We start from the raw sequence: 27,676 nt of genomic DNA on the forward strand, positions 1-27,676 counted from the left end.
CCCCCACTTAAGTAAACTCAGCCCTAACACTGACCTACAACTTCTGAAATGAACTAGCCTCTATACAGTTGGCACTGGCTTTACTGTAAATGTTTTCCCCTAACATACTTTATTGCATTAGAATTTATCATATAACCTAAAGGGATAATTTGTTACACAATGATTATTATTGTATTATTAGTAAAATAGTTTGCCTTCCTCTTCAAATTACCTTGCCTCCTATTTAATAATATATATTTTAAAAAAATCAATTTAGGAAATTAAAATGGAAGCATAATGAAATGAGAATTGCTAAAAGCACAAGATTAAAATATTGAAAATGCAGCTGAAACAGAAATGGCTGAATGCACAATCGGTAAGTATCAAATAATTTGAAACCAAGGAGCATGTTGAGTTATTGGATAGGTTTGAAAAGATAAGTGAAAATAAAAACTCTATCCTTGCATTTTTAAAAAATATAACCAAAAGTGAGCTACAGAATATATAAAAATATATGATGTCAAGAACTGCCCACCATCTTTGGATAGAAAGTTAACCAACATACAAGGAAGCAAAAATGTTAGGTAATGGGCCACGCTTTCCTTCCCACTTGTCAGTCCTGGCATCTAGAATGTTGTGACCTCCAGGATATTATTTCCAAATGCAGATATGTCTCAGAGCATCAACTCTAGAAGCGACTACGGTGAACACTTTTTTGTATGGTAATAATAACCAACGTACAGAGCTCTTGATTTATGGTAAGCACTGTTTCATGTGCTTTATAGTATTAATTCATGGAATCTTCACAATGACCCAGTAAATCCTGTTAGGACCCAAAGAATCCTAATAGGATTTTTATTTTATAGACAAGGGAGGGCGGCACCTATGGCTCAAGGAGTAGGGCGCCGGTCCCATATGCCGGAGGTGGTGGGTTCAAACCTAGCCCCGGCCAAAAAAAAAAAAAGACAAGGGAACTGAGGTCCAGTTTTACAATTAGTAGTAACTTGCCTAAGGTTACATAGTATTGGATAAATTAGAAACAATATCTCCCAATCTCTCAATAGGGACAGAACAGAAAGAGAATAGTTTTTTTTTTTTTTTTTTTTTTTTTTGTAGAGACAGAGTCTCACTGTACCGCCCTCGGGTAGAGTGCCGTGGCGTCACACGGCTCACAGCAACCTCTAATTCTTGGGCTTATGCAGAGAATAGTTTTCTTATTGAATAAGTGCTAAACCAGAAGGTGACATACGTCACAGCAGTATGCTAGGATATTGCAAACACAGAAAGAACTATAACCCTTTTACATAGGCTTATAGGTATGTCCCTTACATAAATATTTATCCCTTACATAAATATTTTCAAGATATAAGCAATTATAGTAAAAGAACTGATAGCACAAATTTTCACAAAACTTTATCTGAACTTTACTTGGTAATTATGGTATTAACTAATTGGCTTCATATGGAAGAGAAACCGTACTTCTCATATTCTTGTGATAGGAGTAGTTTTGCAATTTGGAGCAAGGTATCTACCAAGGTTAGGCTCCTGCTCTCGCACAGAAGGTAGGGGACTATCTCTCTTGATTTGTACAATGTAGAGAGATGGCTCTCAGGTCCCTAAGAAAGACATTTCTGTTCCATAAAGGTGGCAAAAAGCCTATCTAGTCTTCAAATGGATTTATATACCTTTCAAAGAGAGGGGGAAGTCCTTACAATTAGGAGTTTGCAAAGGTAAATGCTTTAAGAAAAAGGAGGGGAAGGAAATCTCTTACCTTATTTTCAAGTACAATAATTAAGCCTCTTATTTTTATTTTGTGTTTATCCTTAAAAATCAGAATAAAGCAGTGAAGTTATGTCCAGACAGTCTGGCTTTAAAGCCCTTTAAAAAAGTCATATGATAAACATTTCTGTAAGCTTCCTACTTGGAAGCAACTGGACAGAGGTAATGCACTGAGGAGAGTGACATTCACTGAACACCTGTGTACAGAGCACCTGCTATGTATCTGGCATTTTTCTAGGTATTAAAAATGTGATTATGAATAAGAACGATGATGGTTTTTCCCTCATAAAACTTAAGGTCTAGGTAGGAAACTCCTATCAAACAGTTTTTCGAAGCTATCAAAATTATGGAAATTGAGGAGAATAAAAAGTACAAAGTATTTTGAGACATATTAGAGAAGAAATTTGAATGAGTCTAAGTGATTTAGAAGGTTATTTAAGCTATAAATGGAATTTTGACGGAAAGGAGAGGGAGACAAAGGGATAATTTGAGCTTTGGTGTATTAAACAGATTGGAAAGAATAGTATTAATAAGTACACATGCCACAAACTTACAACACTTATTCTTCCCTAGTTAAATAATAGCTTTTTCCACCTGTAGGAGTAAAAAGGGGGGTGATCACTTTCCTCTTATCATAAAGGGTCATGGCTGACACCTCAGTTAGGACTTAGAAACTGATACCTCACAGTATGGCACTTTGACATGCGGAACTAGAGAAGAAGCCATAAGGTCTCTCCCTACCCCCAACCTCACCCTTCTGTCTCTCGTTCTCTATGTCTCCCAAAGTATAGGGAGAAGTGTTCTCCAAAGTTTCCTTATCTGCTTACAGTCTAGACCTGCCAAAGAAGAAAGTAAATCTGTTACCTCTGATCTCTTCTCTGAGTTTTCATTAGCTGAGCTCCTATGGTAGGAAGAAGGACTGATGTCTGTCAACATTTTTGTCACAAACATTGTCTGCTCTGTGAGACCAACAGACTTTGTCCCAGGCCATTATATGTTCTTCAAGCCTGTTATGTTACCACCCAGTCATGTTTGATGCCCACTGCTGAAAACAAAGCAAATACACTGGGATAGCAGGGGCTACAGTGGAGAATATCACAGAGTACTCAATAAAGAGCTGGAAGAAATTTCTCAAATGCATCTTCCCAAGAATTCTGGGGCAAGGTTTTGAAAGACAGTTTGGCATACCAAGGGCTAGAGAACTGGGCCTACTGATTGGCTGGGGATAAACTCATGGGGTTAGGAAGTAGAAATTGTCTTCTTGCGCTGCGTCAGTTCATGGATAGAGGGTTTCAAGACCTGTTGAATCAGGTCCTAAGTATGGCCACTGGTCTCATTGGCATTGATCAGTCAGTCCACCAGAATGCAGAATCTGGAAAATATCTAAGACCAGTCCTAAATATCATAATGGTAATATTATTTATGAAAGCAATTAAGAAAGCTATGACTTTTATGACCATAGCACAAACCAGCTAACAATGGCTGGTTTTATGAAGAGTTATATATAACAAATAATGCCGTGCCTTTGTACAATTCAGGTTCCTACCACAGTTTCCACCTTGTGACTCTTTATCAATTTTATAACGAATGATTCAGGTGAATCTCTCTAAACATCTTTTACTATCCCTCTAAAATTACCCACATTTCCCCAAATCCCTTCCCCCTCAGAAGGGCATCCATATCCCATTGCATGGTGGGGTAACAATCACTCTGAGATCCTCACCCATGCTCATTAATAAATTTGTATGCTTTTTCTTCTGCTAATCAGGATTTTTTCAGTTAATTTGTCAGTGAAACTTCAGAGGGCAAAGCGGAAGTTTTCCCTTAGCCCCTACTCTCCTATAACAAAAGATAAGATTAATGAGAGAAAAATGTAGGTGAGAAGGAAAACTTCCACCCCATAATATTTGCTGAAAGATCAGTTCACTAAAAGGTAGAATAATAAGAGAAAGTTTACAAATTCATTTATCACAGGCTCAGGGAGGAACACAGAGCGATGATCCAATACCCAAATATCCTTCTAGAGGACTAGAAGGTTAATATTTTCATTTTAGAGGGGAGGGGAAGATGAGGAAAATAGGTAATTCTGTTTAGGGGCAATATGGTTACTAGAGAAGATGAATAGATATTTGAGAGAATGAATGAATGGTGAGAAACAGATCAACTGACTTCTAAATGACCTTCTTTGGATATTAAATAAACCTAAAACACAGGTATTATCTTTAAAATGGATTGATTGGGGCAGGTCTGGTTGAATTCTTGATCTTTCTTACAATATGTATACTGAGATAACAGGAAGGAGAAGGAAAGACAATTATTCTTTTTGATAGGTCCATCTGTTTTTATAGATAGAGGAAAAGTCCCTTCTAATCACTGTTGATCTCTAAGGGCCTTTACTTCAAAATACTCTTTATACCAAGAAGTCATATGGTGAAATTCCCTGAGCTCCCTCAATTACGTGCACACATGTGCATGGCAGTCACAGAAAATATGAACTCAAATGAGGGCCAGATGGTTGATGCTTAAATATCCCCTTCACTGGTTAGAGGGATAATGAGGGGTGTAGAATTAAATGATTTTAAGGGGGAAACAAACGAGCCCAAAGAACAAGGACTTAGAACAAAGTTTTTCTGGGCTCTGGGGGGTGGCATCACAGTTCATGAGTGAATGAAGAGAATAGAGCATGTCAAGCAAAGGCTGTCTTGTGGTGTGGATGAAAATACCTCTGGTAATCTTGGAGCGGAATTAAGAAGGAATAGAAGGTAGTCTGTGGTTGAGTTAAACTTTTTTAGATCCGAATAAGGGTGGGGTGATCCAGAGAAAGCCTGGCTACATATTTCACCAAAGAATATCTTTCTCTACAGATACAAATCTCCTCAACAAAAGGTAGGTTCTCAGGGCTATTCCTGTCTACAGGCTCATCTTGAAATATGTCAAAGAAAAATATTCTGGGATAAAATATTTTTTATTTCCTTTACATATAAAATAATGTACCTGTAATTGGCTTTGATTAATTAGACTATTTTACAATCTATAGGAAAGCAATTAAATTGTAGAAAACAGATAACATGTACATGTTTCTTATCTACAGTAATGCAAATGATTTTTCCCCAAAACATGCAAATAAATTTTGTCTGGTAGAATTATAATTGATTTCTACCTTTGCGTAAAGATAATCTCAAAACATTACATTTTAAGACCTATATAATATTAACCAGTTAGTATCTATTAATAAGCTCATTTCAGCATTTCTCATAGCCTTTATGTATGATTGTTCTTCAGATTTTTCTTGGAACTGTTTTTAACATTCTAATAGTTCTGTTCATTAATGTGTTCAAACACCTTTTTGAAAGAGAAAATACTTGACATGTCTTCATTATTATATATCATTACATTTTAGTAAATGCAATGTAAGGTCTGATATTAGATGTTCAGGCAAGGGCTCTTCCTGGTGTGACAATAAAGCAAACTGTGAATTTATTTCCATTATCCTCCTCCGTGTAGAAGTCATGAGAAATTTCATCAATATTTTAAATTCTCAGGCCAAACCTTACTTTAAGAACTCTTATTAGCTTTCTCCACTCACAAAAATTGATTCAAGATGGATAAAAGACCTAAATTTAAGGCTTGAAATGATAAAAATCCTCAAAGAAAGCATAGGAAAAACACTGGAAAATATTGGCTTGGGGAAAGACTTCATGAAGAAGACTTCCATTGCCATTGCAACAACAACAAAAATAAACAAATGGGACTTAATTAAACTGAAAAGCTTCTGTATCACTAAGGAGACAACAACCAAAGCAAATAGACAACCTGCACAATGGAAAAGGATATTTGCATATTTCGAATCAGACAAAAGCTTGATAACTAGGCTCTTTAGAGAACTCAAATTAATCCACATGAAAAAAGTTAACAATCCCATATATCAATGAGCAAGAGAGATCAATAGAACCTTTTCTAAAGAAGACAAATGAATGGCTTCCAAACATATGAAAAAAATCCTCGTCATCCCTAATTATTAGAGAAATGCAAATCAAACCATCCTGAGATATCATCTAACCCCAGTGAGAATGGCCCATATCACAAAATCTCAAAACTGCAGATGCTGGCGTGGATGTGGAGAGAAAGGGACACTTTTACACTGCTAGTGGGACTGAAAACTAATACAACCTTTTTGGAAGGAAGTATGGAGAACCCTCAAAGAACCCTCAAAGATAGACCTCCCATTTGATCCTACAATCCCATTACGGGGCATCTACCCAGAAGGGAAAAAAATTCTTCTACTATAAAGACGCTTGCACTACACTGTTTATCGCAGCTCAATTTATAATCACCAAAGTGTGGCAACAGCCAAATGCCCACCAATCCAGGAATAGATTAACAAGCTGTGATATATGTATACCATGGAATACTATTCAGCCATTAAAAAAGATGGAAACTTTGGGGTGGCGCCTGTGGCTCAGTCGGTAAGGCGCCGGCCCCATATACCGAAGGTGGCGGGTTCAAACCCGGCCCTGGCTGAACTGCAACCAAAAAATAGCTGGGCGTTGTAGCGGGCGCCTGTAGTCCCAGCTACTTGGGAGGCTGAGGCAAGAGAATCGCTTAAGCCCAGGAGTTGGAGGTTGCTGTGAGCTGTGTGATGCCATAGCACTCTACTGAGGGCGAAAAAGTGAGACTCTGTCTCCACAAAAAAAAAAAAAAAAAAAAAAGATGGAAACTTTACATCCTTTGGTATTAATCTGGATGGAAGTGGAACACATTATTCTTGTAAAGCATCACAAGAATGGAGAAGCAAGGGTGGTGTCTATGGCTCATTGAGTAGGGTGTTAACCCCACATACAAAGGATGCCGGGTTTGAACTCCACCCCAGCCAAACTGCAACAAAAAAATAGCCAGGGGTTGGGGTGGGCACCTGTAGTCCCAGCTACTCAGGAGGTTGAGGCAAGAGAATCACCTAAGCCCAAGAGCTGGAGGTTGTTGTGAGCTGTGACACCAGGCCCTCTACCAAGGGTGACAAAGTGAGACTTTGTCTCTAAAAAAAAAAAAAAAGAATGGAGAAGCAAGAATCCTATGTACTCAATTTTGATATGACAATAATTAATGACCTAGTACACGGTGGGGTTGGGGGAAGGGGAGAGCAGAAAGAGAGGGAAGGAGGGAAGGGGTGGAGAAAAGGAAGAGCAGAGAGAGGGACGGAGGGAAGGGGGTGGGAGAAAGAAAAGGAGGGAGTGGGGTGGGGGTCTTGGTGTACGACACACCTTTTGGGGGCAAGACATAATTATAAGAGGGACTTTACCTAACAAATGCAATCAGTGTAACCTGATTTCTTGTACCCTCAATGAATCTCCAGCAATAAAATAAAATAATGAAAAAAGAACTCTTATTAGGCTTATTTTAATCCTAAAGAAACTTATTTAACAGGACCCTGTGTAACACAGATGTTCTAAATTGAACAGACTGGAGAGTAACTCAGGCACTGGAGGACAGGTATAACAAGTTTGTCAGCTCCCAGGGCTGCTGAACTAAGTTACATGGGAAGATCACCCTTATTCAGCTCATGGAGGCCGGGGAGCTGAGCTACATAAAAAGTCTGCAATCCACAGTCTCCAGTCCACACAAACAGAAGGTTCTGTACACCTTTATACCTGGGGGGAACAATAGAAGCAAGGTGCCAGGCTGCAGTTACATAAGTATGACTTCTCTGTATACCGTTATGGCTGTCTAGGAACACTCAGCACCCTCTGGTAGGGCCATGGGTAAGAAAGCCTAGAGAAGTTCATCTCATCCCACACTATGGTTGAGAAAGCCCAAACCTTAGCCCTATACCCTGAACCCCCCCTTACAGATTGACAAAGGGGTACAAGGTGAGAACTACAGTAAGGACCCCCAAATTCTGTGGAGGAACAGGCTTAGCTAAAATAATGATAATAATCAGCCACTGTCCCCTTGTTGGTTTCTCTATAATTACTACTCTAGAGGGCGCAGCTGGTAGTTGTAAAGATTCTTACATTTTCTCAAGAGATAACATCACCTCTTCGGAACCCGAGGGTTGGTTTTTGAGGTATCTTCCAGGTCTTGCTTTCTAGTGGGTTGACTGACCCACCCTGGGCAAGGAACTGACTCCCCTGGTCTTGGACCTCCACTCAAGGAACTGCCTTGCAGTAACTAACCCATCCAGAGGCCCATAGCAAAGGACTGATGGTCCCACCCTGATGCCAGCCAATTAGCAGATCCTGATTGCCTAACCCTTTGCCCACAAAACTGTGTGTGCCCTGTGTCTTGGGCAGGCTTGAAGGCTCACACGTGTAATTCTAGCACTCTGAGAGGGTAGGTGGATTGCTCAGGAGTTTGAGATCAGCCTAAGCAAAAGCAAGATCCTTGTCTCTATTAAAAATAGGAAAACTAGCTGGGTGTGGTGGCACATGCCTGTAGTCCCAGCTACTTGTGGGGCTGAGGCAGGAGGATAACTTGAACCCAAGAGTTTGAGGTTGCTGTGAGTTTGGCTCACAACACAGCACTCTAGCCTGGATAATAGAGTGAGACTCTGTCTAGAATAAATACAAATTTAAAAAAAAAAAAAAAAACCGTTTCCCCAATTCTCAGGGAGGTAGATTTGAGAAATTTCTCCCATCCCCCTGCTTAGTGCTATGTGGAATAATCTCTTTCTCTGCTGCAAACCCTGCTGTCTTTGGATATTGGCATACTCTTGAGAAGCAGGCAGATGAACCTGTCTGGCCAGCAACAACACGAGGGGGAAAAAATAATCTGAAAAGAAAAAAATGAACTATACAAAAGAACTTGACATAGCCATAACGGGAGAGCTTTAAACTTCCATAAATTAGTCAAATTTTAGCTATGTTTGAGAGAGATTCTTTTGCTTCCATACCTTATATCCTATTGCTTTTCAGGCATTCCCTCACCCCAACTTTTACAATTTTAATGCAAATCTGTGGACTGCATGTCATCCCCATCTCCTTCTCCCAACTTATTCCACTCCTGCCTCTCATGCTTTTCTCAAGTCACACTGCATTATTGGGTCTGTTCCAACTAGTATTTAAGCAAAACAAAATTTTAAACAGCACTGGAATTTCAGCCCCTCGCCTCCAGTTCTGATTCACTGCTCATGGGAAGAGGCACAATCTGCTCATTGTTGATACTACTCAGGTTTTCATTTCCTGAATAACATCTGGATTTAAGACAAAGCTATTATGAATATTTTGAACACTTGGAATCACAGTGACATTCTGCAAGTTGACCAAAAGTATAAGATAAAATATATCCCTGCTGTCTTAGTTCCTTCAAGGCATTTTCATAAGGAAATTGAGTAGGTTATAAACAACAGAAATTTGCTTTTCATAGTTCTGGATGCTGGAAGTCCAAGATAAAGGTACTAGCATATCACTGTCTGGTGAGGGCCGGCTTCCTGGTTGTCTTCTCTCTGTATCCTCACACGGTAGAGGGTGAAGGATGTCCCCTGGGTTTATTTTATTTTATTTCATTTTTTATAGAGACAAGGTTTTCCTCTGTTAACCAGGCTGGAATGCAGTGGTGTGATGATAGTTTACTGTGGCCTGGAGCTCCTGGGGTCAAGCGATCCTCCTATCTCAGACCCCGACTAGCTGGGACAACAATTGCATGCCACCACCCCCAGGTAATTTTTCTGCATTTTTGCAGAGATAGGGTATCATTGTGTTGCCTGGGGTGATCTTGAACTGTGATCCTCTCACCTCAGCTCTTGGGTCTCTTTTTAAAGGGCACTAATCCTATTAATGAGGGCTCCCCTCTTATGACCTACTCACCTCCTCAAAACCCCACCTCCTAATACCATCACCTTGGGGGCTAGAATTTCAACATATGAATTGGGGGGAGGGGCACAAACATTCAATCTACAGTTATATGTGGCCTATTTATATAAATAAGAAATGAAATAAAATATTACAGGAAAACAGAAAAATAATAAGAACGAGTAAAAATGTAAAATACTAATCAGGAGAGCCTAACTTTAACAGTATTTTAACTTTGGTAGTTAGTACTGGAATGTTAAACAACTTATTTTAAAGTGATTTTTTCTCCAAAATTTGAATTTAATGTTTCTACGAAAAGTTTTCAAATAGCTTCCTATCATATTTTAGACAAATAAAAATTTTGACAGAGTCAGCCCATTTTTCTAGCTTTATCTTACACCCATTGTCCTTGCTCTCAATTTGAGAAGTGGAAAAATGGGGAGGAAGAAAGGCAAAAGACGCATCAATAGTAGACGGCATCCCTTCACTGCACCATCCCCTATCTCCTCCCAAGGCCAGCATCATAAGCAAGTAAATGTCCACATATTGGCTGCAAAGGTTTTTTCTTTTTAGGGAAGCCCAGTCTATCGTGTGAGCCTGTAGTCCATGGGTACACTCACACATCCAGGTTTACGGGAAGGAGTAGGCATTTGCCTCTTATTAAATGGAAAGAGTACCTCAAAATGTTGCCACACCCATGTTATCCTAATTCCTAATATTCAACTCAACGCTATTTTAAAAGGTAATCTGTTTTAAATAAATGGATTTCACTTTGGACACACTTTAAATTTATTGACTAATTGACGAACTTCGATTACTTTCTTTAAATTAAGGCCACAAAGTTTTGTTTCTTCTTCCACCTGTTTCCACACATGGTAATCATTGCAACTCACCTTTTACTTACTAATTTTCAATGAGAACCAGGAGTGGAAGCCAAGGTCACCTCTGTCGCCCACACCTGTGGGGACGTACCATCAGATGTGTGTGTGTGTGTGTGTGTGAGTGACATAAGTGATTCAAAAAATTGCTGCGCTCCCAATCTGTTATTCTTTGCCAGAAAATGATTCCCACCTTTAGAAATTTCCAATCTGTGAGAATAAAACCTTAGAGAGGAAAACATAGAATTAGGGAACGTAGGGGGTTGTAGTCGGTGAAAAGAGAGAAGACTTTAAGATGGGATCTTGCTCAGAAACATCAAGACTGGAGAGGACATCAAAACAAGGGGGCCTGATGGAGAGGAGAGGCACGAAGAGGAAGGTGCGTGCAGAGAGAGAAGGCATCAGAGCATTGCAGATAAACCTGGTGCACTTTACATTTCTAACCAGAGCCAGGGTTAGTCACTCCCAGGGATGCTCTCTGCCTGAGGTCAATAGTCTGTGACCACAGACGGGGGAAAACCCTGTATTTGAAAGCATTTACTAAGAAGGGGGATTCACAGGCTTTACTAGACTGCCACAGGGATCAGTGTCTCGAAAAACAGTTGAAGAATCCATGAGTCTTAGCCATTTTCTCATTATTGTGTACTTCCAATAGTGCCTTTTTTTTTTTTTTTAACAATCTCTCTAAAAACCTTTCCAATTTACTCTTTTGACAAAACTTTATATCCCCGGGGATCTCTGATACTGTCTTTAGATACACTTCTTTTTACTAAGTCTGTCTTGGTTTGCACAGACTTTGAAAGAATGGGCTACCTGGAGAGAAAAATTCACATATTAGGTATAGCTAAGGACAAGGGCCCCAGTTCAGTTTAGAACATTGTGGTGAACTTTTTGGGAGCATTTATGGTGCACTTAAAATCTGCAAAAAAATTTTACCAACACACTCACTAGCTTTTGCCCAAATGACAGACAAGAAAGAAAAAGAAAAAGTGAAGGCATTATAAACACGATGGTGTGCAGCTCTACTACCATTTATCTCAGGCTGCTCAATACTAACCTCAATTCATCTCCCAGGAAGAAGTGTTCGTAAATTGCTTCAAAATGATTCTGGACTATCAGGAAGGCTGGTCTGCCTAGACTTCTGAAAGCGGTCAGAGAAGCTCTCATTTGTAATGTTATGTTGGTTTCTTATTCTTTAATATGTCAGCCAAGAAAAAATGCTCCGATATGTGTGCTCACAGCAGTACGTGATCACATCTCTTCTGTATGAAGGAGTCTAAGAGGGAGATGATTACTCTGAAGTGCCTGATTATAAGAAAGTGTGTCTGTTATCAAGTTCTCATAACTGTGTGTTTGGTTAACTTTATGCTGCAGGTGTTTTAAAGCATTCTACTCCACATTATTCCAGTTGTTTCATTTCAGATTTTAATGGAAAAAGCATAATTCAAAACACATTCAAATTATTTTAGTGATTAGAGAGCAAATTTACATTCTGTTTACCTATGCACTTAGGAAATGCTAGTAAAACATGATCATTTTTTCTCTGCAAAACTGACAACTCCATAAAGAATGCATAAGAAGAAAACAGTTTTCTGTTGTTTTTGAACAATCAAATAATGACTGTCCATTTATTTTGTTTTCTAATATAAAAAATATATAAACTGGGCTAAAAAGGTCAAAGCAAAATGCATTTAGAGCTACCATATTTTATATTTTTCTAAACTGCTTCCTATTTAATTATATCCTAAGACATAAATCTTACTTGAGACTCTAAGACAGTGGTTCTGAACCTGTGGGTCGCAACCCACAGGAACTGTATTAAAGGGCCACAGCATTAGGAAGGTTGAGAACCACTGCTCTAAGAAATCTTCTCCATTATTCACGGTTCTTCAATCTATTATCTTTGCCTTATTTTTTGATAGGTGGCTACTTATTTATTGACAGGTGGCTAAAATAACAGTAAGTAGCTAGATTCATCTCTTGGTTCTCTATTCTGTTCCAGACATCTACTTCTCTGTTTTTGTGCCAGTACCATGCTGTTTTGATCACTATTGATATATAGTACAGTCTCAGGTCTGGTAGCATGATTCCTCCTGCTTTGTTTTTATTGCTGAGCAATGTTTTGGCTATTCGAGGTTTTTTCTAATTCCATATAAAATGAAGTATTATTTTTTCAAGATCTTTAAAATATGACAATGGAGCTTTAATAGGAATTGCATTAAAATTATATATTGCTTTGGGTAGTATAGACATTTTAACAATGTTGATTCTTCCCAGCCATGTTATGTTTTTCCATTTGTTAACATCTAACTATTTCTTTTCTTAAAGTTTCATAGTTCTCTTTGTAGAGATCTTTCACGTCCTTTGTAAGATGTGATTCTTGTATGCAGCAGATATCTGGCTTGAGTTTTTGTATCCAGTCCGCCAACCTGTGCCTCTTTAGAGGACAATTTAAACCATTCACATTAATTGAGAATATTGATAAGCCTTTTGAGAGTCCGGTGGACATTTTTAATCCTTTTGTGACGGTGGAAGTTGGAATTTGATCAAAATTTTATGGGTGGGTTTACTTTTGTGGTGGAGGGTTATGCTGGTTTATATGAAGGATAGGTCTGAGAATATCCTGGACAGCTGGTTTAGTTATGGCAAATTTCTTCAACATGTGAATGTCATTAAAGTATTTGATTTCTCCATCATGAATGAAACTCAATTTAGCTGGGTACAGGATCCTGGGTTGAAAATTATTTTGTTTTAGGAGATTAAAATTCGATGACCATCCTCTTCTAGCCTGAAAGGTTTCAGCAGAGAAATCTGCAGTTATTCTAATATTCTTCCCCTTGTAGGTGATGGTTTTCTTTCATCTGGCTGCTTTCAGAAGTTTCTCCTTCATATTAACTTTAGTGAAATTGATTATGATGTGTCTGGGGGATATTTTATTTGAATTCAGTCATGCTGGAGTTCTGAAACTGTCTGCTATCTGAATTTCAGAATGTCTTGGCATGTCTGGAAAGTTCTCCTTCATAATCTCATGGAGAAGAGACTCTGTGCCTTGTGAAGCCACTTCATCACTTTCGGGCATCCCTATAAGATGAATATTGATTTTCTTCTAATTATCCCAGAGCTCTCTGAGAGAGTGATCTGTTTTTGCCCTCCATTTCTCTTTCTCTTTGATAGTTTGGGAGTGTTCGAAAGCTTTGTCTTCAAAGTCAGAAATCCTTTCTTCTGCTTGCTCCATTCTGTTACTGAGGGATTCTACTGTGTATTTCAGATCTTCGTGGGATGCAACTTCTTATCTCAATGTGTCAAAATCTTTGGTCATTTGGTCTTTGAATTCGTTGAATTCTTGAGATAACTTTTGGGTTACTGCTTGGAGTTCTAATTTGATCTTATTTGCTATCCAGATTGCGAATTCGATTTCTGATGTCCCAGCTATTTGTTTGTGCATGGGATCTTGTGCTGTGTCTGCCCCATTGATCCTTGGAGGAGTTGATCTACTCTGATTATTCATATTGCCAGAGTTTTTCTGTTGATTTCACCTCATGATTGTTTTTCACCGTTGCCTCTGGCTGTCCTCAGAGTTGGGGAGGTGTCTGTCCAAAATTAGACCCCAGTGGGATCACTCTATTGTTGCTGGATCTTTGTAGGGAGTGACCCTGTGTAGTTCCTCTAGGCTGCCCCAAGCCAGGGAGTTCTGGTTGTGGAAGCAGCTCCGGAGTGTGACACACCCAGATCCAGCAACAGAGCCGGGGGGTGGTGCACATGGTTCTGGGAGTGCCTTGCACCCAGTCACTTTGGCAAAGAGAGCCCAAGTCTCCAGCAGTCTCTGGCCAGAAGCACTCTGCGCGGAGGCAAGGAGGACTCCAGAGGGCACACAGCTACCAGAGTCCCTGGCCAGACGAGTGGGCCAGTGTGGAGGCAGGGAGGGAACAGAAGGGAGGACACGGAGTTGCGCAGCTCCCACAGTTCCTGGTCAGGGTGTGCGGAGGTCCGGCGGGTGCAGGTCGCAGGTCGGGGGTCTCAGCGCAGCTCTTACCAAGGTCCGAGGTCCAGGGGGGCGCTGATTGTGGTCATGGTGCAGTTCTTACGGAGGTCCAGGCTGGAGCCGATCGTGGTCGCTGCGCAGTTCTTATGGAGGTCCGGGCCTGGGTGCTTGACTACTGTCTGTTGTGTCTTCGTTTTCCAGGGTTCTTTGCTTTTCTCCAGAGAGGTGATGAGTGATGGCTTAGAGATATCTAGACCATTTTCCCAGCTTCAGGAATGTCCTGTTGTCCTCCCTACAGATCTCTCAGTACCTGCAGGTCACAGGGTGACAGAGGCTGCTGCAGAGACACTTGGAATCTCCAGGAGATGGAACCGCTGAAGAGGAGCCCCCAGCCTTGAAAACAATTTAATTAATGATCTTTAAAATTTTTCATGGCACATGTAAGATCCTCTCATGGCACACTGGTTGAAAAATCACTGCATTAACATTTTAGGAGGAAACCAAGGCACATCCCAGGTGGTGCTGTTTGGTGAGGGCAGACCCACCAAGAGGGTCCTAGGCATCTGAGCAAAGACTGGGGAGGTCCCCCAAAAAGAGGTGGTTTGTCCCTCTTTCTCTTTTACAACTATGATGTTTGTGCAATGCCTTGAAGGACTTAGTTATACGTGATAGACTTTTCTTCTTGTCCCTGGGGCTCCAAAATATGTCATCTAAGATGGAATAGGTGGAACTAACTGATTTGGATTTACAACTTCCTACAAATCCAGCTAGCTCTTTTTTATGCTGCTGGATAGGTTTCGCTAAGTCAGTTTTCTGGCAGATGCATAGCCTGGGAGACTGACTACTGTTTTGCCCACATGTGTCCTGCCGTCCTTTCAACCACAGGATTTATAAATGTCATTGGGCAGAGAAATGGCAAACAGTATGAATGTAATGCAGAGAGGGAGAGGCCATCCCCATATTCTTATGTATCCTACTTTGCATAAGAATATATATTGAAGAGTTTAAAGTAAACCATGCCATTTTGGATTGAATAATATTCTGCTATAGACTTTTCATTTTTTTAAGATGTATATTCCCATACCCTAAATCTTGAGTTCAAAACATTATAACAAAATAATAGCATAAAAATTTAATCCACACCTATAATCCAAGCTCTCTAGGAGGCTCATGAGAATGGATTGCTTCAGCTCAGAAGTTCATGACCAGCCTTTTTTTACTAAAAATAGAAAGATTAGCCAGGTGTGGTAGCAGGCGCCTATAGCCCCAGCTACTAGGGAAGCTGAGGCAAAAAGATCACTTAAGCCCAGGAGTTTGAGGTTGCTGTGAGCTATGACACCATAGCATTCTAGCCTGGGGCAATAGAGTGAGACTGCCTCAAAAAAAAAGTTTAATTTAAAAAAATATATATAATTTCTGTACCAAATAAAAAAGTGACTGCTATCAATGAAGAATAGGAAAGAACACATAATATTTTTTAAAGGTTCTAAAAAAATAATTTTTCTGAGTGTATCATATTATTTGTTGTCCCAGTTTATTTAAACAATTGTTTTTTTTTTCCAGGAAAATTTAAACTAGAAGTAATAATGGTCAACAATAACAACAAAAACTCAAAATGAAGTCAAATAACAACACATTGCATCCACCCCCATTTACTGAACATTTGCTCTATACAAGGCATTGTGCTAAGAAATCTATGTGGATTATCTAATTTTATCCTTACAATAATTTACTATTGTTATATCACTGATGCAGATGTATAAGACATACAGAGGAATAAATTTGAAGTACTAATTGATTGCTCTATAACGTTCCTCAAAGAATATTGCTCAGACTACGTATGCCAGAATCATATAAGACTCTTGTCAAAAATTTATCTTCTGGCTGGGCATGGTGGCTCATGCCTATAATCCTAGCACTCTGGAAAGCTGAGGCAGGAGGATCACTTGGGCTCAGGAGTATGAGACAAACCTGAGCAAGAGTGAGATCCTGTCCCTACTAAAAATAGAAAAATTAGCTGGGTGTTGTGGCAGGTGCCTACAGTCCCAACTACTCAGGGGGCTGAGGCAGATGGATCACTTTAACCCAGGAATTTGAAGTTGCTGCAGCTAGGCTGATACCACGGCACTCCAATCTGGGCAACAGAGCAAGACTCTGTCTGAAAAAAAATTCATCTTCTTAGGCCCCCAACACTCAGAGATTCTAATTTAGACGTTTGAGGGAGGAATCTGCTTTTTAAGAAGCACTTAAATCTGGAATTTGCTTTTTAAGAAGCATTTCGAGTGATTCTGGTACACAATAAAGTTTGAGAATCACTTGCGAATATTATTTTAATATTAATTTTATATATAGTTTAACAAAAATTATACATAGTTTATACTTAGAAACATACATTCAAAAAGTACAATCATCATTATCTCTTATTATTCTCTAGAAAAATGGTAGCATGTATATGTGTATACTTTGTATTGTGTATAAAAAGTGAATCAAGGAATGTTTACTGTAATGTATCTTTTTAAAACTTAATTCACATAATTCAAGACCTCTCTATGTACAGCACATAGAGCTCTACCTCATTCTTTTAAATTACTGCCTAGTATTTCACTAACAATACATACCAAAGTGTTCTTTTTATTTTTTTATTTTTTTTTTTATTGTTGGGGATTCATTGAGGGTACAATAAGCCAGGTTACACTGATTGCAATTGTTAGGTAAAGTCCCTCTTGCAATCATGTCTTGCCCCCATAAAGTGTGACACACACCAAGGCCCCACCCCCTCCCTCCATCCCTCTTTCTGCTTTTCCTCCCCCCCCGCATAATCTTAATTTTCATTAATTGTCCTCATATCAAATTTGAGTACATAGGATTCATGCTTCTTCATTCTTGTGATGCTTTACTAAGAATAATGTCTTCCACTTCCATCCAGGTTAATACAAAGGATGTAAAGTCTCCATTCTTTTTAATGGCTGAATAGTATTCCATGGTATACATATACCACAGCTTGTTAATCCATTCCTGGGTTGGTGGGCATTTAGGCTGTTTCCACATTTTGGCGATTGTAAATTGAGCTGTAATAAACAGTCTAGTACAAGTGTCCTTATGATAAAAGGATTTTTTTCCTTCTGGGTAGATGCCCAGTAATGGGATTGCAGGATCAAATGGGAGGTCTAGCTTGAGTGCTTTGAGGTTTCTCCATACTTCCTTCCAGAAAGGTTGTACTAGTTTGCAGTCCCATACCAAAGTGTTCTTACTTCTTGCCCTCACTTTTTGTATTGTTGTAAACAGTATTGCCGTGAGTATCCGTACGTATCTTTGCAGTGCTGTTTCTTTAAAAATGTAAATCTGGTATTAAAATTACCTGGGTAGAGACTTCTCTATTTTCTAGAAGCCTGAGATCTCTTGTTTAAATTTATTTCTGCTGCAATGGAAATAAAAATTCTTAGTAGAGGTGGTTCATATTAAGGCAGCTAGTTAGCGTTTTATTTGAGTTGACTTAGTTGTCAAAATACAAAGCCTTATCTATGAATTTAACAAGACCCAATGCAAATGAAAAAATAAAATTATAAAATTAATTAGAATAAGACAAAAATGGAAAAAAACAGAGCAAACTTAGCAAAACTCTAAGAAAGCAGGCTTAGAAAAGATCCAGACAGTAAAATTTAACTGAGTGACAGGGTTATTAGAAGGAATACTGTACAGGCAGCATAGTGATCTGCAGGGATTATTTTAAACAAATCAAAGTTATTCCAGTGTACACATTTGTTTATTCATTAATTTACTCAGTAAACATTTGTGTTAGGGACCACACTAAGTCTGAGACTATAAAGAAGGAAGGACATAGTTCCTACCCTCAATGAGCTTCCTGTCCATGGAAATACAGACACACACACACACACACACACACACACACACACAAAAACAATTTCTTTCACAAAACAAAAATCTAAACAGAAAGACCACATTCCTGAGAAAGTCTAGGATGGTTTTAGAGAAGAGGTTTCTGGGTCCCATTCAAGGCAGAGTAAGTAACATAAGCTAAGTGACTGAGGAATATTAGACGGATGGGCTAGAAACCAAAGTGCAGTTACTGTTGCCACATAGAAATCTTAAGGTGGGAACTGTGGGAGCGGAAGATGAAACTAGATAGGCAATGATGCTAGACAGGGATACATGGCCAAGTCATGGAAGGTCTTATTTTTCATGCTAGGAAATTGAGATTTTCTCCTTTGGGCAACAGTGAGCAGCCAAGAATTTTGAATAGGAATCTAACATAATCAGATTCACATTGTAAATATCCTTTGGAAACTAGGTGGAGCTGAAATAATCTAGGTTACAGATGCTGAGACCCTGGAGAGCTATAGCAGTTTTGGCCTTAGGCTTGGTGATGCGATGACTCTTTAGAGGCAGGACCATCAGGTTGTAGCAATTGATTGGATGGTGAAGGGAGGCAGAGGGAGGAATTTATGATGTTGCCAAAGTCTCCACATTGGGCAAATGGGTGTCTGGTTGTATCATTATTTGAAGTAGGAATTAATGAAAGGGGAACAGATCTTTCCAGAATCTCTTTCAGATGTTCTTCCCTCTATCAGACGCAACATACTCTTTTAAACAAAAAAAGTGTCATATTCCCTTGATTACCCTGAAAATTTATAGATAATTGTCAGGTGTGGTGGCTCACACCTATACTCCTAGCTACTGGGGAGGCTGTGGTGGGAGGATAGTTTGAACCCAGGGGTTGGAGTCCAGCTTGGATAACATAGCACAACACTCTCTCTCTCTCTCAAAAAAAAAAAAATATATAGATAATATAACAGACTTATTATAAATAATATAAGTAAAACTTTAATAATAAAGTTTAATAATACTTGTAAAACTTTAATACTATGGCTTAACAGCAAGATAAAGTTAAATAAAAGGAAAGTGAGGACAAAAATATATCAATACGTAAATGTTCAGACATGACCACATAAAAGCACAATGAAGTAGTTCGAGGTTTGGGTTTAAATGTGAAGTCAACATCAGTGACACAACCACACATACAAACTAACTACCATAATGTCACAAAATCTTAGAAGCAAGCTAACATTAGTGACATTTCAGCTTTGCTTTTAAAGAAGGAATAGAATATTGAAAGGTAGAACAAAAGAAAGAAGAAAAAGCTATTCCCAATACAGAGAACGATACAAACAAAGGCCCCTAGACAAAAGGAAAGGGCTAGACAAAGGAAAATACAGGGTTATCTTTGGCTTTGACTATGGCAGAGAATGCATGGAGTTGGTATACAAATCTGGAGAGGTATGTTCCAGCAAGCAAGGAGAGGGCTTTGAAAATCTACCAGAATTTAGATTTTAATAATCCCAGCTGAGCACTTAGCTTGCTTTGGTAAGTCATTTGCATTAATCATCATCATGAATAATTCTATTTTCCCATAAATATTGAACAGATCATCTTTAGGTTATGCCTGCCCAAATTATCTCAAATTCTAAAGTGGTGATGAATAAATTAATGAGATTTTATTGTCCAAATGGATAAAGCTGCATTAAATGGAGCTTGAAAGTAACGAGTGGATATAAAAATAGATTTTTCTTTTCCTAGAATGTTGGGATAGAAAGGATCAAAAGAAGTATTTTGTGCTTTTTCTTTTGGTTAATAATCTGAGAAGAGGACATTCATGATCTCTGCTGACAGTGATGTCAGGAGAGAGTAAAAAGCATGATCATACTAGACTAAGAGAAAAGAATGAATTTCATTGAACAACTTCCTAAGAGAAGGAAGTTTAACAACTTCCACGTTAACATTCTGTCATTTAAATACAGAACTATGCCTTTCAAAGTATAAAGATGTATTGTATCATAATATTTAACAGTCCTACAAGATTTCTTAATTCTCCTTGAAGAAAGACAAAGAAGTAAGTTTTACGAAAGCAATACTCTTCTGAGAAAAATTCATCCTCTCCCATTCTCTCTTTATTTTATTTATTGTAGCTTGCAGTGTCTTATTAGGTTTTCTAAGCCATATCTACCTTCTTTTTAACTGTCTATTTGGCTAAGAATCCATCCACAGAAATCAGGACCAGGATGGCCTAAACTACTTCACACATTTAAAATCTCATAAATAACTGAGATACAGTTGATGGTTGCTAGGCTGTAGTCAAATTCTGTTTTATCCAATCCCATTATAATGTAATTTAAGTTTGTTTGGTTGTTTCTTTTGCTTCTTTTTAATTCTACAGGGAAAAGCTTTTGATGATTGAACTGCCATATTTAATTATACCTATTTGAAAGCAATGGCTTTGAGGTATTTCATGCTATTTTTGTCATATCTTCAAACAAAAGAATGTATAGAATTCCCATGCTAGCTATACCAGTGACAAAGTTAAAGAGAATGAAAATGAGGGGGCCTTGAAAGTTGCTCTATTGGGTCACCCAGAGGAGAGGGCACTAAACTAAGATCAGTTCCTCAGGTGGAAATCAACAGTAGATGAATTGAGAGTCAACACTGAAATACTGTAGCATCTTGTCCTTTTAGCTGAGGAAAGAACATTGTCAGATGGCAACTCTGGTGGTAGGTATCTGTAGCAGGGATCTCCAGTCTACAGTAGGGAAACTACACACCAAAGTCCATGGACCACATGCAGCCAGTCACCTGTTTTTGTAAGTAAAGTTGTGTTGAAACACAGCCAAACTCATTCATTCTGTATTGTCTATGGCTTTTTTACTCTACAAAGCAGAGTTGAGTATAGTTGCAACAAAGATTGTGTAGGTTGCAAAATCTAAAATACTTACTGTCTGTCCTTTTACAGTAAGTGTTTGCTCACTCTGGTCTAGAATATTATGTTGGGAAGTCTGCTGAGGATTCAAATAGTCTCAGAAAAAAATGTTGTGATTGATTTTTTTAGTGTCTGCCATGTTCATGGAGGACGGGTGCCTATGCTTTTATTCCCTTTCCAGAAGTAAGAACAGCATAAAGGAAAACAAGAGATATAAAAGAATAGATCCAGATCAAAACCAAAGCCTAATTATCTCCACCATGAACAGGAAGGTATTGAATAGTATTTGCAAAGAAATTGGCAGCAAAGATGTAGGAAGTGGTGAGAAGGAAAAGAGATGAATTACCTGTCACAAGAATGATCAAGATCTTGTAAAACCAGATCTATCATTACAAATATAAGCCATTAAGTTTAGTTTTTTATTCCATGGATTGAATTATACTCACTGGAAATACAGACAAATTTAGAGGAAAGCCCTCTCCCTTTAGGAATTTCCTAAAGGGAAAGAAACAAGGCATAGCGGTAGGTAGGAACTTACCTTATCTTGAAAAAGTGTTGCTCTCTCTTTCTCTCCATCATTTTTCACATACACACACATACACTCACCCTCCATCCTCCCCGTCACGCAAAGCTGTTGATCGCCTGGGATTAATGACACTTCTTTCCACGGCAATATTAGAGTTACAACTGGAATAAAAAAACAACTCTTATCTAGTGGTCAGTAGTTATTAGTTTGAAGTGAGCTTACATACAACACTTGTAAACGGACAGAGGGAATCTTTTCACTATTCCTTGGATACTGAGGTCATATTCCCATATCTTATGGAGTTAAAAGAGAACCCAAGAAAAGATAATCTAAAAGTGTCTTAAGATTTATAGAATACAGTGTTAGGTTTGCTCATTAGTTGACATGCAAAACTCTCAAATTGTGGGAAAATACAAACGATCCATTGATTAGCAAACAAATGAAATAGAGCTGTGAGATAGTCACCAACCTGCCTTGAGGAAGAAACCAGCTAAACAAATTTAATTTCTTTCACTGGCACACTGACAAAGGGGAAGCGATAGATATAATATGCCCAGACTTCACTCAGGCTTTTGAACCATTTCACACGCCATTCCTTTTCAACAGGCGAGTAATACATAGCTTGGATCACAATGCTGTCAAGTGGCTGAAGAGTTGCAATCAAAGAGTAGCGATCAGTGACTTCTTGTCATCCTGAGGACATTTATCAAGGGGTGTCCATCCACAAGGGCTGGTTGTGGGCCAGAGCTATCCACAGGGTGATGGAAGTGAGAGCAAGTTCAATAAATTTGCTGGTAACACCAATCTGGAGCAGCTGCTCACACCTGGCAAGATGGGAATAGTTTTCAATGACCTTGATTAAGTCAGGTTGGTAGAGTGAGACAATCTCAGAGCTAGGATACCAGGCCAAGACACAGTGGGCAGATTTTCTATTCAGGAAGGCTTGTGGCACATTGCAGTAAAATTGGACAGCGTTTTATTTCCAAAAATTTCTGAAGCACTATAATTAATTAACAACTCTCCATGATGCCAAGTGGTTTAGAACTACTTTTATTATACTAGTTTCCTAATTTACAAAATGGAGACTCAAAGACCTGTCTCACAATAGTCTTTTAAAATTTAAATAATCTGATAGACATTGGGAGCTGAATGCTAGTTCCCTTCCTCCTTCTTATTTTCCCATACTGTTTTAGAGGGACCAGCACTGGGAAGGAAAATACAGATATTCAAAATAAAAAAAGACTTTTCCAAGAAACAAAAATATTGTCATTGAACCTCAAGCCACCCTCTGGCATATGAAAATATTACTGCTTAATTAGTAATATTTTAAGCATCAAGTAGAATACTTTTGAAAGGATGTTTCAATGTTATACTAGTGGGTATAAGAATTTTAAGAAGTTCGCCTTCAGTAATTGTGGAAGACAGACTTTTTTTTTCCTTTGTGGATCCTACAAAAGATTAGTTCCACGCATGGTGGGTACTCAATAGCTGCTTGTTTTGTCTTATCAGTTGCCAGAAGGAATATATTTTAAAAATCAGCACTGGTGACAACTCTAAAGTAGGTGTTCTTAACCTGTTTGGGGATTACATATTCCTTTGAGAACAAGAAAGGAGTGAGAAGGGCCAGTGCAACTTTTAGAGCACAGTTTTACTCATAATCCCATGGCTAGGTCTGGGTAGAGAAAGTCAGGATAAGTCTCAGACTGTTTACCCGTTAGTAACATGATGGGAAAAGACCTGGTACTTGGAACAGCAGAGTGGCAGGTTAAATAACAGGAAGGCTGGCTGATGTTCATGGTCAATCTTTTTCCAAAAATAAAGTAAAAAATGTCCTTCTGCTTGTAGAAGATGATAGGAAAAGGCCCCTGCTCCAAATTCCTTACACTCAGTTGAGGAAAACAGAGAAGCACAGTCAATCAAAAAATGAAGTTTCTGGCATTTAACACCTCATCCTCCCTTCCTCACTCTTGGCTTATTGCTTTTATTTCACTGAAATCAAATGACTAATCAGAGAGAGGTCCCTGCATTCCCACCACCAAACCTACCAACTATGTGCATCTGTACCCCACACGTCACCTTTTTTCCTGTCTAAATCCAACTCTGGGCACTAATTCACTCCATTCCCTCTCACTGGCCTTATCAGCGGCACCTGCTCTGTCAGATCTTCTCGCTTCCTTTTAACATACGTGTGTCCTTAAATCTCTAACCTGAGAAACAAACAAAAAATCCCTCGTAGCTAACATTACCAGAACTTCATCCTTCACTGCCTTTACTTCAAAATTCCAGAAGACTGGCCTCTATTTTTATCAACACTTCCTCTTGTTTATGTTACTCTTTAACATGCTCTGATTAATCTTTGTTTCCTCTATTGTACTCAAACTCCTGTTTGCATGATACTAATAAACGCTAGATAAAGCCAATAATTACTTCTTAGTCCTTGCTTTGCTACACCTGTGCATAGATCAGCGCCTATTTTTTGAAACCCTCCTCCAATACCTCTCCTTCCCTGGCTTTCCTTCCCCCTCACTGGCTGCTTCTCTGCAGTCTCCTTCGCTTGATATTCCTCATTTTTTGTTTTTAAGCCAGCTTTATCAGAAAAAAGCAAATCCATCATGAGCTCAGCTAAAAAACCTCTTCTGAACCCTATATGCTAGAGCACCCCAAGACTCTGTCCTCAGATTTCTCCTTTTCAATTTCTAGATTTGCTATCTGGGAAATTTTATCCACTCTCATGACTTTATTAAACACCTATTCACTGAAAATTCCTAAATACATATCATTGGCTGAGACCTCACCCTTGATTTCCATACTCGTCTAACTTCATTCTTGACATTTCCATATAGATGCCTAAGGGACATCTCAGATGCAGCCTACTCAAAACCAGCTCCTTGATCCATGTCCCCCCCCACCAATTGCTCTTTACCTGAAATTTTCCATTTCAATAAAGTCATTCGTCTAGTTGCTCAGGTCAAAAAATACAAAATCATCCTTGACTTCTCTCTTTATTTTTCAGTTATATTGGCTCTACTGTAGAAATATATTCAACTCTACTGTTCCCACTATCATCATATTCTGGTGGGATTTTGCAATAATCTTCCACCAGTTTTTCTCTCTAACCCCTGTATCCCACCACACACACACTCTCCAGCGTAGCCTAAGAGAATCTACTGAAGCTTAAGTTAAATCATGTAAACCTCCTGCTCAAAGCACTCCATTTGCTTTCTAGCTCATCCAGAACAAACTTCTGTCCTGTGACCCACAGGTGCCCTCACAGCCCAGTCTTGGGAACTTCTGTGGCTTTGTCTTCACTCTCCAGGCACACTGCCCTCCTTGCATTCTTCTAACACCCTCTACACATTTCTGCCCCAGAACCCTTGTCCTTGCTGCTCTCAGGGCCGGAAAGCCTTCCCATTCATGAATCTGCATGACTCTTTGCACTTCATTTAGCTTCTACTCAAATGTCACTTACTCCAAATACCCTACATAAAACCTGTACAAACTTACCTCATCTTATCCTTCCCCATCCTAGAGCAGGATGACTATGCTTCAGATTTATTCTTAGCCTTTATCACCACCTGTGTAGCATAAATTTGTTGTCTGTCTCTTTCCACTGGGATATAAACTACACAAAATCAAGCATTTTTGTCTCTTTTATTCATTGCTCTTTCCTTGCCATTTACTGAACAGAATAAGTAGGTACTCAAAAAAATATTTGTTGCAATAAGTGCTGTCTATGGCAATTGCTTAGAGCTGAAACTGTCACGTGAGGAGACTGAGATGAAACTAGAATTACTTGGAGTATTTTAAAAATCAATCTACAATGGCCAAATTTATATCTGGAATAATCAAGAATAAAATTGCAAAGTAAATGTAAATTCTTGACCAAGACATTTTGTTGTAGATGTTACTTCCAAGACACAAAAATGGCTTCAGTAGTGTGTTATTCCAGAAAAGCAGAACCAATAGTATGTGTATATATAGAGAGAAATTATTTTAAGGCATGGACTCATGTGATTATAGGGGTTTTCTGAGTCTAAAATCTGCAGTGTAGACTGACATGCTAGAGACTCAGAGAAGAGTTGCAATTTGAATCCAAAGGCAGTCTATTGGCAGAATTCCTTCTTACTCAGGGGTGGCCAGTCTTTATTCTATGAAGGTCTTCAACTGATTAGATGAGATCCTTCCCCACTATAAACAGCAATCTACTTTACTCAAAGTCTATTGATTTAAATGTTAATCTCATCCAAAAAACACAAAAACGTCCTTTGCAGAAACATCCAGAATAATGTTTGAATAAATATCTGAGTACCACAGCTCAGCCAAAATGACATATAAAATTAGCTATCACATGTATATTATTCCAGATACATATATTTTGGATTGATTTTCCTGCGCTTACCTATAAACTCCTTGGGTACACTGGTTTGCAGAGAGTAGGTGATAAATGCGTGAGGCAATTTTCCTATAATAAGGCCAAGGGAATATAATGAATGACAATCAAAAGTTACTCTTACTATTAAAGGTCTGCATTATATTGGGGAAACTGCTAAATTGCTAAATAATTTAATATATATATATATATAGAGAGAGAGAATATATAATTGAATATATTCAATTATTTATATCCTTTAAACAAGCTAAGAGGTGAGTATAAAAGATCTTCTAACATTAACACTTCTGCTGGAGGTAGCCTAAAAGAATCTGGAACCTTTGATTGGCAAGGGCCTACAATGTCAAAGCTTTGTGCATGTATGTGACCTTCCTGAGCTTAGAGGAAAATAGGAAGTCATAAGCATTGGACATAAATCTCAAGCCCTACAGAAACCCCAAAAAGACACTTGTAATTATTGCAAACTGTGAAAGTTTAACCACTGTTGTGATCAGTAAAAATTCACATGTTTGATGATCATTGTAAAACATGTAGATGCCTATAATGAAAGGAAATATAAGAGATATATATTTATGTATCTGTATATATATGGGGCATATGTATATGTAAGGGGTATATGTATGTGTATATATGTATCTATGTGTATATATGTATATGGTGAGCATATATGTATATGATATATATATACCTATGTATATGGAGTATGTGTGTGTGTGTGTATATACAGATAGTAGTCATGTGTCTATTTTATTGAAAACAGTGCTCCTGAATAGTGACTTTGGTGCCATGTAATATTTTGTGGTTTATCTCTAAAAGGTGAGATGTCATGGGAGAAGGCAATGGTTTATAGTTATTTAATGTGCCAGCATACATTTGGAAGTCAATAAATGCCTGACAGTAAAAGACTAACTAAATAAAAAGTTTTAAAGTCCTCATGTGAGAAAATCCACCGCCAGCATTCTCCCAGCAGTTGACATGGTGTCTGAACAATGACTGTCTCTTATGAAGGAAAAAAGTTGAGTACAACCATAGTCTTTTCATAGGCTTGATACTAAATACTTTGTTTTTAGTACAGATTCAGCAAGAACTGTTGAAATATAGGGTCAGGAAAATACCAGCAATTAGAATACAACTATTCTAACAGATTGACACCAGTGTTTTAATTTTATATTTCTGGTTTTTTTTTTCACATGAATCCCTAATAAATTTTAATTCAGATATCAGCAGAGGTCATCCTGCCCTTTCAGATTTAAATAAAGCTGGCTTCAGTTTCTTTGTGGTCTGTCCTAGGGGAATTATAATGCTTTCCCTGATATTTTCACAAAGTTCTTAGAGTTCCTGTTTCTAAGGAACTCTAAGCTTAGTACACTCTTGTCTGACCCTCTGTATTAGACTTCTCCAGAGAGACAGAACCAATATAGGAGATACACATAGATAGATAGATAGATAGATAGATAGATAGATAGATAGATAGATAGATAGATAGATAGATGACAGATAGATTTGAGAGAGGATTTATTAGAAGAATTGGCTCACATAGCTGTGGAAGTTGAGAAGTTTCACGATAATCCATCTGCAAGCTGGAAAGC

This window comes from Nycticebus coucang, chromosome 11, assembly GCF_027406575.1.
Source record: "Nycticebus coucang isolate mNycCou1 chromosome 11, mNycCou1.pri, whole genome shotgun sequence".
NCBI classification, from domain to species: Eukaryota; Metazoa; Chordata; class Mammalia; order Primates; family Lorisidae; genus Nycticebus; species Nycticebus coucang.